The sequence below is a fragment of the Palaemon carinicauda genome, chromosome 41 (genome assembly GCF_036898095.1).
Source record: "Palaemon carinicauda isolate YSFRI2023 chromosome 41, ASM3689809v2, whole genome shotgun sequence".
Lineage (NCBI taxonomy): Eukaryota > Metazoa > Arthropoda > Malacostraca > Decapoda > Palaemonidae > Palaemon > Palaemon carinicauda.
In genome coordinates, this window is record NC_090765.1 from 52,035,317 (window position 1) to 52,050,593 (window position 15,277).

The window sequence follows — 15,277 nt, forward strand, 5'->3', positions numbered from 1 at the left end:
GGAGGCCTTCGGAAGACGCCTAGAACAAGCCCTAACGCTACACTGCCTGTACTTAGGGACTTGAGAATGGTCAGACATCTTGAATGTAGAAATAGTCAAGGGGGAATTCCAAAATCTAGCAAAGTTCGTAAACAATTAATCCAAATTAAATCAAAAAGCTTGATAAGCTAATGATAAAGGTTCCTGAATAGCGAAGGCTAAAATCTAGAGCGAATACATCACCAAAATCGTGAAAAACAACTCCAGAATCAACAGCGTATCCAAGTAGGTCTTGCCGGTGGCACGACAGAGGAAAAATTGAGTTCTTGTTGACAAGAAGTACCTGAGTACCTACTCGACAGATGGCGCTGTTGTGTACACCCCCACCTGTATAGCGATCGCTGGCGTATCCCGACCTTAGATTTCTGTCGGGCAACAGAGTTGACAGCTACATGATCATCGGGTAAGATTAATATTGAAAAAAATAAATTTTTGAACATACTTACCCGCTGGTTATATTAAAATGGCTTCAGGGCCTAAGGCCATTTTTATATAACCAGCGGGTAAGTTTAATGTTTTAAAAAATTTTTAAACTTTTGACTTTGCTCGCAGTTGCACTTAGCTTGACAATATGATCTTGCCCCTAACATATGGCATAAATTCAAAAATCCAATACTTCTAAGTAGCATACTGTAATTACCTAACCATTTCAGAAACTAAGATAGGACTAATCATCCGATACAATCACGACTTCGGTTTACGAGTGACTGGATACTAGCAAATTGGTAAAAGAGTTTTGCAATGGTCTGCAATAAAAAATTCCCTGATGTATGGTAATTTCTTGTGGGGATGTAGTATAAGAATGAGATTATCCTACAATACACAGAATTCCTCTGTGGTTATGAAATACTATCTTCAAGTCTCAAAATAATATGCTTAAATGTATCATACGAGTTGAGATTTGCCTCAACTCATATACAGTATTGACTTGAATGTGTGTGCGCGTGGGGGGGGGGGAGATGTATGCAATCGGGTATGTATCTATGGTATAAAAAATTTATCACTTACTTGTAGAGGGCCGGGGGCAGATGAATGCCAAAAGGAATTCTGAGGGGGGGGGAGAAAGTGGTTGAAAGAATTTGAATAAGGAAAATTAAAAGTGTTAGGGTAATCATTATTTGAGGCTCAAAAAGAAAAACATGCCCATATAGATACGGTATTACACCAGCTGACAGGCCATCAGATGGTTGCACTAGCAAGCAGTATAAAAGAATTTAACAGCGACTGTTCCTCAATGCAGTATCTCTTCCCAGCACACCAAATCATTATGTTCCACAAACAGATTCGCCTCAATCCAGCCATCCACTACCACAAGCGACAATCACACTAAGGTGGGGCACGATACGAGCATGAGAACCAAGGCGGATGCCCACACGGCTTCGTGTAAACCAGTAGGAAATGTTGCCGTGTAAATTTTTCCTCTAATTTTCATGCCAATTAGGTTATTTTACAGTATTACCATACTACTATTTGACATTTTAAATTATTAATTTTCATTAATTTCTAATGTTAAGGTTTACAAATTATTCAATAATTAACAATAAAAATTTTTTTTTAAAAAGGTGTGTTTATTGGTATCTATGGACATGCGGAATGAACTGAATTTTCTTTATTTCTCATTGTATGATATGTTTTGATAATGTGCTGTCGACTGATTGGGACGTAACCATTGCTGTGGTCAGTTTGCTCTATGATATCCCATTACAACTCCAACATGGCAGTGATTTTTTGAGCCAAGCCATGCCCCTAATACACTGACCATCCCAAGGTACACTGGGGGTCGGCCTTTCCTGCAATGCCAGGGGTATTGTCATGGGCCATGATAAAAGCAAAACTGATAGTAGCAAATTAGCAATGCGTCAACCGTTGCTTTCAGGATACCATTCCCAGTTCAGGACTACATGCTGGAAGAGTCAGTCTATTCCCCCATAGAAACGTGATACATTCTCAGTGGCGTCCAGGTCTGGGAAACATTCGATGACGTATTGGTTTCACTTTAACAAGTTTTCGCCACAGGAAGACCTGAATATTAGACTTTACCGTATTACGGCACTACAACATAAATTGGATACTCTGTACTTGAATGCCAAATGTAAAGTCTTGCACCAAACATAGCTCTGGGTGCAATCAGAAACATTGTATTACGGTCGTCTAATCAAGTAGTGCAGTGGTCATAGTTTTTTGCTCTTGCCTAAGGGAACGAGGTGTCTGTGAGTGATTGTATCTCAAGGTGTGTTCAAAAGACATACAACTGTGATTTTCAATGCTAAGAGTGGGAAAGACTTAGCAGAAGATGCTATATTAATTTTGTCAGATATCACCTGGGATGGGAGAATGCAAGCCCACTGAAAAATTTCTAAAATCCATTCATAACTTTTACAATAAAAAAATCCATCACTAATATTAGGTCATGGTATGGATTTGTGAGCCAGTTAGACCCTTCTCTAGAAATGGTGCCCATCAAGGAGCCCTTAAGGGACTTCCTCAGGAAATCAATGGGGAAAATGATTTTTTCATAATAAAATAAATTTTTGAATATACTTACCCGCTGGTTATATAAAAGAGCTGAAGTCCCCTGACGCCAGGGCAGAAAATTCAAATCTCGCGCTATCGAAGATACGCCAGGTGTACCAACCGCACCCTAGCGGTAGAACAGGTGGAACCACACACCAACTCCAGTTCTTCCATGCCTCATAGCCATACCATAGGTAGTCTCTAGAGGGGAGGAGGGTGGGTGTTAAATTTATATAACCAGCGGGTAAGTATATTCAAAAATTTATTTTATTATGAAAATATCATTTTTAAATATAGAACTTACCCGCTGGTTATATAAAAGAGCTGATTGACACCCCTTGGTGGCGGGTCAGAGACAGCTACATATAGAAAATTCACTTAAGGGTTACATACAATAAACTTAAGCAGTTCTCACCTGATACGGAAGCTGACAGCAATGATACTCTGCCTCATTTCGTCCGCTATCCTTAAGAGATCCAGTAATCCACTCGGGCTGAAAATCTCTAGGAGCTGTCAAACGGTACAACCACCTATAACATGACAGAACCTCAACCAATACCCTTGTTCCGGGTGCACTCAAGGAACAAATTGACCACCTAACCAAATCAAAGATTGCGGAAGACTGACCCCCAATCTCCACAAACAACCATAACAAACAAGTTCCAAGAGATAGAAAAGGGGTATTAGGAAAAAAGGGAACGTAGTGGTAGATCATTCACCTACTATCGCATTTGCCGCTATAAAAGGACCCAGCGTAAAAAAAGTCCTCATAGCGAGTCTGAACATTCTTCAAATAATGGGATGCAAAAACAGACTTACTTCTCCAAAATGTTGTATCCATCAGACTTTGCAGAGAACGGTTCTGTTTAAAGGCCGCTGAAGTCGCTACCGCTCTGACTTCATGTGTCTTGACTTTGAGGAGCCTCTGATCCGACTCATCACACTGAGCATGAGCTTCTCGAATCAACAATCTAACGAAAAAAGACAAGGCATTCTTAGACATGGGCATCGAGGGTTTCCGGACTGCACACCACAGAGCGTCTGAGTTACCTCTCAGATTCTTAGTCCTGTCCACATAAAGCCGTAGCGCTCTAACTGGACAGAGAACCCTTTCCAATTCACCGCCAGCCAAATCAGAAAGGTTAGAAATCTCGAAGGATTTGGGCCATGGCCGAGAAGGGTTTTCGTTCTTGGCCAGAAACCCCAGTTGCAAAGAACAAATGTCTTTCCCATTCCAAAAATCAATGTTCCTGCTTAAAGCGTGTACAGTGAACCCTCGTTTATCGCGGTAGATAGGTTCCAGACGCGGCCGCGATAGGTGAAAATCCGCGAAGTAGTGACACCATATTTACCTATTTATTCAACATGTATATTCAGACTTTTAAAACCTTCCCTTGTACGTAGTACTGTTAACAAACTACCCTTTAATGTACAGAACACTTAATGCATGTACTACAGTACCCTAAACTAAAACAGGCACAAATATTAAAGGCGATTTTATATCATGCGTTTCCTAAACACGCTAAAAAGCACGATAAAAAATGGCAACCAATGTTTTGTTTACGTTTATCTCTGATCATAATGAAGAAACGAACTGGAGGTAGAGCTTTGCTTATTACCCAGACATATTTCCCATACTTTTCCCTTAGAACTACATCACATCTTCCTACTTTATATATATATATATATATATATATATATATATATATATATATATATATATATATATATATATATATATATATATATATATATATATATATATATATATATATATATATATATGTGTGTGTGTGTGTGTATATATATATATATATTTATATGTATACACATATACATACCTACATATATACATACGTACATATATACATAAATACATGCATATATATATATATATATATATATATATATATATATATATATATATATATATATATATATATATATATATATATATATTACTGTATATATATGGGTTATGGAAAAAATCCGCGAAGTGGTGAATCCACGATGGTCGAACCGCGAAGTAGCGAGGGTTCACTGTACTTCACTAACTCTTTTCGCAGTGGCGAGGGTAACCAGAAAAAGGGTTTTCAAGGTTAAGTCCTTAAATGAAGCCGAGTGTAAAGGCTCAAATCTGTCACTCATAGAAATTTAAGGACAACATCCAAATTCCAGGCGATGGGAGCTGTTTGAATCTTCTTGGTCGTATCAAAAGACCTAAGTAAATCTCGTAGATCTTTATTATTAGAAAGGTCTAGGTTCCTGTGTCGAAAAACCGTCGCCAACATACTCCTGTAACCTTTAATAGTAGATGACGAGAAGTTATGCTTAACTTTAAGGTCCAAGAAAAAATCTGCTATTTGGGAAAGCGAGGTACTGGAAGAGGAAATCGCGTTAGTTCTACACTACTCCCTGAACAACTCCCACTTGGACTGATACACCTTGATGGTTGAAGACCTTCTTGCCCTTGCAATTGCCTTGGCTGCCTTCTTCGAAAATCCTCTAGCTCTAGCGAGTTTTTCGATAGTCTGAAGGCAGTCAGACGTAGAGCTCGGAGGTTTTGATGATTTCGGGCCAAGTGAGGTTGTCTGAGAAGATCGGGTCTCATGGGAAGGCTTCTCGGAACATCCACCATCCATTCCAGTACCTCTGGAAACCAGCTCCTTGACGGCCAGAACGGAGCTATCAGTGTCATTCTGGTCTCCTCGTGCGAAATGAACTTCTGAATCACTTTGTAAAGGATCTTGAACGGAGGGAAAGCATAAACCTCCATGTGTGACCAGTTCATCAGAAAAGCGTCTATGTGCAAAGCTTCGGGGTCTGGAACCGGAGAGCAGTAACACTCTAGCCGTTTGGTCTTCGCGGTGGCAAAGAGATCCACGAGAGGTCGACCCCATAACCGCCACAGACTCTTGCAGATGTCCGGGTGCAGAATCCATTCTGTGGAGAGAACCTGACCTTTCCTGCTGAGTGTCTGCGCTCACATTGTTGACCCCCTGGATGAACCGCGTCAAAAGAGTCACCTTCCTTTCCTCCACCCAGACGAGAAGCAGTCTTGCAATCTCGTACAGAGGCCAAGAGTGGGTCCCGCCTTGCTTCACAATATAGGCCAGAGCTGTCGTGCTGTCCGCATTGACTTGGACCACCTTGCCCCTGATCTGCTTTTCGAAGCCGATGAGAGCCAGATGAATAGCTAAAAGCTCCTTTTGATTGATGTGGAGAGAGGTTTGCTCCACCGTCCAAGTCCCCGAAAGCTCCAGCTTCTCTAGAGTGGCTCCCCACCCCGAATTGGAGGCGTCGGAACACAACACGAGGTCTGGGTTCCTCTTAAGTAAAGACAAGCCTTCTTTCAGTCTGGGCTCGTTGTCCCACCATTGAAGATGAGACTTGATGGAAGCCGAGATGGGAATGCAATCCCTGTCGAGGCTGTCCCCTTTCTTCCAATGGCGGTTGAGATGAAACTGAAGAGGACGCAAGTACAACCTCCCCAGGGTCACGAACTTCTCTAACGACGAGAGAGTCCCCAGAAGGCTCATCCAATCTCTGACGGAGCAAAGATCTCTCTTCAGGAACGTTTGGACTTTTAGGGGGGCTGCTTGGATTCTCACCGACGACGGAAAAGCCCGAAAACTCCGACTGTGAATCTCCATCCCCAAATAAAGAATCTCCTGGGATGGAATCAGTTGTGATTTTTCCGAGCTCACCAGGAGACCCAGTTCTCTGGAGAGATCCAAAGTCATCTTAAGGTCCTTCAAACAACAATCGGCTGAGGAGGCTCTTATCAGCCAATCGTCCAGATACAGAGAGGCCCTGATTCCCCTCGAATGCAGCATGCTTGCCACGTTCAGCATGATCTTGGTAAACAATAGAGGAGCCGTGCAGAGTCCAAAACAAAGAGCCCCTAACTGGAAGACTTTGTTTCCGTCCATGAACCTCAGATAACGTCTGCAGCTGGGATGAATCGGAAGGTGGAAATAGGCATCCTGAAGATCTAAAGAGACCATCCAATCGTCCCTCCTCACAGCTGCCAGAACTGTTTTCTGAGTCTCCATAGTGAACGTCGAGTTCTGGACGTAACCATTTAGCACACTTACGTCCAGAACCGGTCTCCTACCCCCGGAACTCTTGGGTACTAGAAAAAGGCGGTTGTAAAACCCCGGAGACGTAACATCCTGCACTTCCTCTATTGCTTGCTTCTCTAATAAAAGAGACATCTGCAGAAGCATGGCTTGCTTCTTGGGACCCTCTCTGTATTTGGGCGAAAGGTCCACTGGATCTGTGACTAAAGGAGGATTGGCCAGGAAGGGGATCTTGTAGCCTTCCTTTAACACTTGGACGGACCAGGGGTCCGCTCCATTCCTCTCCCAAGCCTCCCAGAAGTGAGTCAACCTGGCACCCACTGCTGTCTGAAGGAAAGGGCAGTCAGACTTTACCTCGGCCGGACTTGCCCCCTCTGCCTCTCGGCTTCCTTCCTTCTGGTTTAAAAGAGCCTCTTCCAGAGGACTTCCCACGAAAGGACTGAGGTCGAAACCAAGAAGAAGATTCCTTAGGTTTACGAGAGGAGAATGACGGAGGCAAAACTTTCCTAGTCGAATGAGTAACTAAGTCATGAGTGGCCTTCTGCGTGAGGGCAGTAGCCACCTCGCCTACCAATTCCTGCGGAAATAAGGTATTAGACAAAGGTTCGAAAAGAAGGCCCGTTTTCTGGTAGGGAGACACTCCTGCAGAGAGAAAAGAGCACATCGTGGCCCTTTTCTTGAGAATTCCAGCTGTAAACAAGGCAGCAAGTTCGTTGGAGCCATCCCTCACACCTTTGTCCAAGCAGGACATCAAATGAACCAAACCACTAGTGTCCGTTTCCGTCATATCAGAGACCCTCTTACTCAAAGCCCCCTAAGCCCAGTCCAAGAAATTAAAAACTTCGAAGGCCCTGAACAGACCTTTAAGCAAATGGTCGAACTCTGGAATGGACCACCAAATCTTCGTTTTCCTTAAGGCAAGACGACGAGAAGCATCTACCAAACTTGAAAAATCCCCTTGGGCAGACGAAGGAAAACTCAAGCCCAACACTTCACCAGTCTCGTACCACACACTAGATTTAGAGGCTAACCTAGCGGGAGGAAAGGCAAAGGCCGTCTTGCCAAAAGATTTCTTGGAGTCCAACCAAAAACCCATTAATTTCAAGGCCCGCTTAGAGGATCGAGAAAGAACCATCTTGGTATAAACTGGAACCTTGGCAGCTTTACCTAAGATGAATTCAGAAGGCGGAGAACAAGGGGCCACAGGGGTAAATTGATCCGGGAAAATTCCAGTCAGAATAAGCATAAACTTGCGAAGATCCACAGCATGCTGATAATGTTTCTCCTGTTCATTCTCAGAGACTTCCTCAATAGGATCATCCTCATCCGACTTTTCCTCAGGCTCGTCTTCTGGCAGTGCAGCAACAGCCGCAGCCTGAACCGCAGGAACAACGTCTGGATGGGACTGCCTGTCAAGGCCAACATCTGCGTCAACCTGATGGGGAGAAGTAGAAGTAGATTGATGCGAAACACAGACGGGTAGACGATCTTCCTCAACCAACAACTGCCTAGACCGCTTCGAATCCGACTGCTGTTGAACAGAAGAACGCTTGAAATCAGAAGGTAACTGTCGAAGATCGCCGAGAGGTCGCGTAAAGTCCGAAGACTGTTGAAGCGAACGATCAAAGTAGTCAGGATGTCGACGCTGCGAATCAATGTTTTGACGCGGACGATCCACTACTTCAAATCGTTGACGCGTCTCGTCCACTTGTCGACGCCGATGTTCTTCCCAGCGACCAGAATACGAAAACTGGTCAACCAAAACTCTCTGACGCGACTCATCAAAATCAACCTGGCGTTGAACACTATGACTGGGAGACCGCCTAAGCGATAACTCGTCAAGACCAGAGACCATCGAACGTCTGTGCGATAACTGGTCTGACATCGAACGCCCAGACATAACGCCAACACCTGGTTGATAAGAATCCATCAACGACGAGAGTTGTTCCTTCATAGACACAAGCGCAGACCATTTCGGATCAACAGAACTCCTAGAAGGAAGATTCGCACCAACGTCACCACGCATTTCAGGGGAAGAAAGCCAATCCGATGGAAGAGGGGGTGCATGAATAGTAACAAGGTCCGAATCGGAAGGAATCATATCCACACGAACACGGTGATCTGTACGTTTGGCCGGAGTGCAAGCGCTGGGAGAACGGAAACGTTCCGGTGAACCCCACGAACTACATCCTGGACGCACAGGCGATTCCCGACGCTGTGAAACATCATGCGTCCGTTTAAGCGGTCTTGACGCGCGACGCCAGATCTCACTCCCCGACCCTTCATCGGAAGACGGGGATAACGCATGAACCTCACCTTTCCTACGATGAGGGTGAACGACCTGAGCTACGGCAACAGGAACGTTCGAGGGGACGTCTGCACGATTGATGACGCTTCTCGTTCCCTTACGCCGTTCGACATTACTTCTCCCATGGGTTCGAGAGCTCGAAAGAGGTCTTAGGCTAAGTGAACGACAAGATCGTGCCGACGCACCCTCCGCAACACTAAACACATTAGCAACACTTGTCACAACACCGAGAGTCACGATTTTTCGGTACCACATCAGACACTGAAACACTTTCCACAGTTCCGATAGGATCACGGTTTTTCAATACCTTTAACTCGGAAAAGATTGTATTTCTATTGGCTGCTAAGGACTCAACTTTCTCACCAAGAGACAAAATAGCAGTAAACATGTCTTTCATAGTAGGTTCCTGATCTACCACCACAGGGGAAGGAATAGGATTAGGAACAGGTAAATTAGGTAAGGCTCTATCCACAGATCGGGAAGAACTACGCCTAACTCTATCTCTCTCTAGTCTCCTAACATAACGATCGAAAGTAACAAAATCATCATCAGTTAAGGAAAGACACTCATTACACCTATCATCTAATGAACAAAATTTACCCCTACATTTCACACAAATAGTATGAGGATCAATAGATCCTTTAGGGAGTCGAGTACGACAACCCTAACTAACACACCTACGCTGAGCAGGGGAGGAGTCGGCCATTTTGAATGCTAACGTGAGACCGACAAGCAAAAAGTAAGGGAAAAAACAATAAAGAAAATCTCAAACAAAAAGATTTCAAGATAAGAACCAAGGGAAAATAATCAACGATAGCTTAAACTCAAAAAAGAACGTTGTACATCACCAAACAACTTCCCAAGAGAGTAAAACACGAGAGCGAACTTCTATATGTCAGCCAGCTATGACGGCAGAGAGAAGAACTGAAGTTGGTGTGTGGTTCCACCTGTTCTACCGCTAGGGTGCGGTTGGTACACCTGGCGTATCTTCGATAGCGCGAGATTTGAATTTTCTGCCCTGGCGTCAGGGGACTTAAGCTCTTTAATATAACCAGCGGGTAAGTTTTATATTTAAAAAAATACAGTATTGAGATAGTCAGCCAAACAGAAAACCCCAAAAGGCACAGGAGGTCATCTGTCGACTAGCTAAGGATGGCTTGGCATATGATAACACATGCTCTACAATAAAGTATTGGAGCAAGGTAGACATTTGTTTTGTCTTCCTACAGCAGTATTACGTTTCAGTCAACCAACAGTCCTTATAGTCGCTAGGGTGGCTAGCATCTTACACACGCAGCAGTCACACCTCATCCCCACTGAAGCAGGGTGCACCAAGGTATGAGAAGCAGCCCTTGCAGTCACCTGATACTAACTGAGGGGCAGGTTGTTCCTGCTTGGGTGCCCTTATCTCACTATCATAACAGACAACTGACCACTCCTCAAACTACTGGGTGATAGGACCTTTAAGAGCATAATCCCAAGGTTGTTCAATCTAAGGATGAAACCACTAATTCAAGTTCCAAATCAGATACATGCCTGGGAAAAAGAACAGTTGTGGATTTTCTCTCAAGATAATTTACTTTACAACAGTTTTACGAAGCTTCTGATGTGGACTTGGAGGACGAGATTTGTGTGGCAATAGCATCCACAACCATGGTCGCCTTGGGGCAGGATGCCATCATAATGGATGAAGACTGCTTCGGGAGTACCGCATCCAGCAACCCGGTACTCAAGATAGATCTTTGTGACAAAATTGCAGGCAGCTATGCATGACTGACACCACCAAGAGACTCCATTTCATTAAACAGTACCAGTGTGCATATCATATACAGAACTGAGCTACCAAACATTGAGTCAGGAGAGGCATGATCTCGGAAACCAGGTCCCATCGTCAGTACAGTACAGAACACTGTCACACTAACAGGTATCCCATTTGAGCCTATCCAAATGCTCTAAGCCCTCAGAGGTAGTCATATCTTCCCGTCAAGAGCCCAGTGTTGTCAGTTGGCCTTGAAGGCATGCCAGTAAACCCAAGTGGCTTTATGACTTCATGTGATATTTCCACAAGATATTTGGTACAATACAATTAAGAAAATGTTTATTATTAGTTACATATTTATCTTCCTATTACGTAAATAGCACAATTTCAAAATGCAGTTTTTTTCCTAATACACAACTTTCCAAAAAGTAACAAAACTAAATCAATCTCATCTTTCATCGTCACACAACCTATTATCATAGTTTCGGCCAAACTTAGATATTTAAATTTCTTTTTCAAAATATACAAGATGATTAATTCCAACAAGTTATTCGAATCTTCCGCAAATTAAGGGTTACGGTAATATTTTCCAACAAATATTGTTTCTTACCGTTATCCCAAGGATAACAGTTTTCCTCCCGACTGCATTTTGATTTTGTCAATGCATTGTGGGTAATAGATCATCCATTGATTTTGGGTATGTATTGTGTGTACTGTAAAGTAAAAACACTAAAACATGACTTTTCTTTGTTTCAAGATTATCCAATTAACCCTTTTACCCCCAAAAAGGACGTACTAGTACGTTTCACAAAACTCATCCCTTTACCCCCATGGACATACCGGTAAGTCCTTGCAAAAAACTGCTATTTAAATTTTTTTTTTTTACACAATTTTGATAATTTTTTTGAGAAACTTCAGGCATTTTCCAAGAGAATGAGACCAACCTGACCTCTCTCTGACAAAAATTAAGGCTGTTAGAGCAATTTTAAAAAAATTATACTGCAAAATGCGCTTGAAAAAAATAACCCCTGGGGGTTAAGGGTTGGAAATTTCCAAATACCCTGGGGGTAAAAGGGTTAACTGCGATTTTGAATTTCATCTGTCCTAAAATACGCATGTCGGTCGACTTCCACGGATTCTATTGTTCAGATGTATTGTAGTTGTTGCTTCTCATATTTTAAGATTATTGGACATTTTCAAGGCCAATACAATGGAATTCCACAAGTAGTGGATAGGTTTCCGTGAACATTCAGTGCTACCAAAAACTTGTGTACCAAGTGAGATACCCCCTAGGCTAAGTGCTTTGGCAAGATAAGTCCAAGGTTAGGATACGCGGGGGTGTTTAAGTTGTCCAGCGCCATTTCTCTCATTTTACATATTTTCTCCTGGGTTAGGTTAGGTGGGTGTGCTTAGGATAGACAGCTAACCTTATTTTATAAATTTTCTCCTAGGTTAGGTTAGGTGGGTTTAAATAAGATGGCTCCTCATTTTACACTTTCTCCTGGGTTAGGTTAGGTGGGTGTGTTTAAGTTAGAAACCTTTTAGTTTACTCATTTACTGTATTCTGCCCGAAACCCCCAATTTCCTATTATGGAACCCATGATTATTTGTGGCCGTAAATAAAGGTAAAATTAGTAGAAAATAAAACAATAGAGAAAAATATACTGATATCGGATATCAAACTTTGAAATTACAATTTTACCGAATAATTAAACAGTGTACTACAAACTAAATGAGCTTCAACGAAGATACGGCAAATCGCATTTCTCAACTATAGGATATTTGCCAAGAGAGAATACTTGAAAACCATCAACTTCCTCTAAGCGAAAACCAAGATTTTTAAAATTAAAGCAAAATACTGGCTTATATACTTTTAAATGTGTAAATTAAAACTACACATCGTAATTTACCCATCTCAGAGTGGCATCACTTGGCAAACCTTTTTTTTTTTTTTTTTTTATTTTGGAGATTGCGCTCTCCTCATTCCCAACTATATAATCAGAATTCAGCAAGAAAGCCAACCTTATGAATAATAATTAAAAAAATTATGTAAATAAAGCATGAATAATCGAAAGCATGAAAAATGAGACTAAGCAAATTGTGACGAAAATCTTTAGGAAAACAGCCCCAAAATAAGGAAGCCTACTGTACCGAGTCATAGCCTACATTATTATTATTATTATTATTATTATTATTATTAATTGCTAAACTACAACTCTAGTTGGAAAACCAAGATGCTATAAGCCCAGGGGACACAACAGGGAAAATAGCCCAGTAAGGAAAGGTTCCAATGTTCTGGAACGAATAGTTTTGTCTCGTTTTGTACCACACCGATATTTGTAAAAAAAAAAAAAAAAAAAAAAAAAAAAAAAAAAAAAAAAAAAAAAAAAAAAAAAAAAAATAAATTTACAATAGGCCTACACTCCAATAATACCTATTTTTCTCATAGGTTATGGTAGGCTGAAAATCAATCATACAAGTCTGCATTCATAGAAATAACTACATATCTACCAGAGTTAAAAGGTTATGCTAGTTTTGCAAAGTTAAATGCACACAGAGTGCAATTGAAGTTGCTTAGCCCACAAAGAAATCATGTTCATCAATTGCAACCGGTTTTGCTTCACCAAAATCATACTGACGGCACTAAAGCTATGCAAGTAGGTATATATTAGATGTTAGGACGCCAGATAACTAATAATAAATCAATGAAATAGGTAATAGAACGACTTACATAGCAGGTGGAGTCTACTCTTGCACTAAGGCAGCCGGTAAAACGGTTGTAAAGAAACTAACATGTGAATCTACTCACCATTTATCCATTGCAAATGAACTACAAGAGGAAATCAACAATTACCTTTATATTGATCGAAGTATGACGATGTGTTAACTATAGAATGGATCACTTTAAAATAAGAACTCGTGCAAGTTGCAACACTATCAGGGTCCAATAAGTTAGCCGCAAACTCACGTGTAAACAGTGTTGCCAGGAGGGTTAGTGTAAAAATCTCCAAAACTTGTAATAAAAAATCCCCAAAACAACCCAAAAATCCCCATTTCCACAAATATATTTTCTTCTGATCCTGTATGCTTTACTAATACTGTATAGAAATTACTCAATTTACTGCATATAAGTGCAAGCAAACTAATTGCAGCAATATAAAGGTTTATTCATCTCTGTCTTCATAGAAATTTCTGCAGAATATCCCCATTAGACACCCAAATCCCCCAAATCTAGAGATAAATCTCCATATTTGGTAACTGCGTGTAAACTAGTCGATTCGTCGAATCGAAAAAGAGACCAGTGTTACCAGATGGTTTAGTGTAAAAATTCCCAAAACTATTGATAAAAAAAAAAATCCCACCAAAAACCCAAAAATTCCGATTTCTACGAATATATTTTCTTCTGATCTCGTAGGCATTACCAAAACAGAAATTATTCACTATAATTCATATAAGGACAAGTAAGCTAATTGCAACAAATTTAAAGGTTTACGCAACTTTGTTTCTTCTTCACAGATATTTTGAACGAAACATCCCCACCAGACACCCAAATTCCTCAAATCTAGAGATAAATTCTGAAATCTAGGGATAAATTCCCATAGCTGACAACACTGTTTGGACAAGGATCTTGGAATTACCACTTCCAGTTACGTTGACGTCATAGCCAAAGAATATAGTGATTACTGTACGTCTGTTTACTGGAAAACCATGAAAAAAACTGATAAATATTTAATACAAAATAAATCTTATCAATAAAGGCATTTCCATGATTAATTTTTCTAAATAAATTAAAACCCGGTTTTCGCTGTTTTTTTTTTTAATCTTTCCCCGCTTTACTTTTAACTTAATTTCATATAGACGTGCCTTTCTGGGGACTAAATTTCTAGATATATAAACTATAATCTCTTATTCCGAAAAATATTCGTAAAAATGCCTTTGCTGGCATAAAGCCAACTTCATCTTAAAATATAAGCAATATATATATATATATATATATATATATATATATATATATATATATATATATATATATATATATATATATATATATATGTATGTATGTATATATATACATACATACATATATATATATATATATATATATATATATATATATATATATATATATACATATATATATATATATATATATATATATATATATATATATATATATATATATATATATATATATATCTGGAGATTAAAAAATGAGTGTTTGTAGCTTCTTCGGGTAGTTAGTTTTGAGAGAGAGAGAGAGAGAGAGAGAGAGAGAGAGAGAGAGAGAGAGAGAGAGAGAGAGAGAGAGAGAGAGAGAGAGAGAGAGAGAGAGAGATCCTTCACTCTAAAGGGAAAAAATGTTCTGTCCAGAGGCCTGAAATAAAGGTAATTTGGCAGGCCTAAAGCTATCTCACTTTGTTTCGGCTCCGTCTCTGGGACCCCAGTGAGATGTTGGACAGGAATTTTACGTCATGAAGTATAGAATGAATACTACCACACTATTGCTCTTAAGATATTTAGACTTACTCCTTTCAATATACCGGGTATACTGTCCCGAGATTAAATATTCATGTT

The 15,277-nt window shown here is 40.6% G+C and overlaps 1 long non-coding RNA gene across 2 annotated transcripts in view; it reads right to left on the reverse strand.

Moving 5' to 3' along the window:
- The window catches only part of LOC137632638 (uncharacterized), a 50,702-nt gene extending 37,024 nt beyond the window's left edge, over positions 1 to 13,678 (reverse strand). The window contains exon 1 of one of the 2 annotated variants that reach the window (XR_011042069.1): positions 13,557 to 13,678. This is a non-coding gene — a long non-coding RNA (uncharacterized lncRNA). Of the gene's footprint in view, positions 1 to 13,433; positions 13,479 to 13,556 lie in introns of those variants that run through there. The other variant, XR_011042070.1, reaches the window with a different exon arrangement.
- Between the last annotated feature and the right edge of the window lie 1,599 nt (positions 13,679 to 15,277).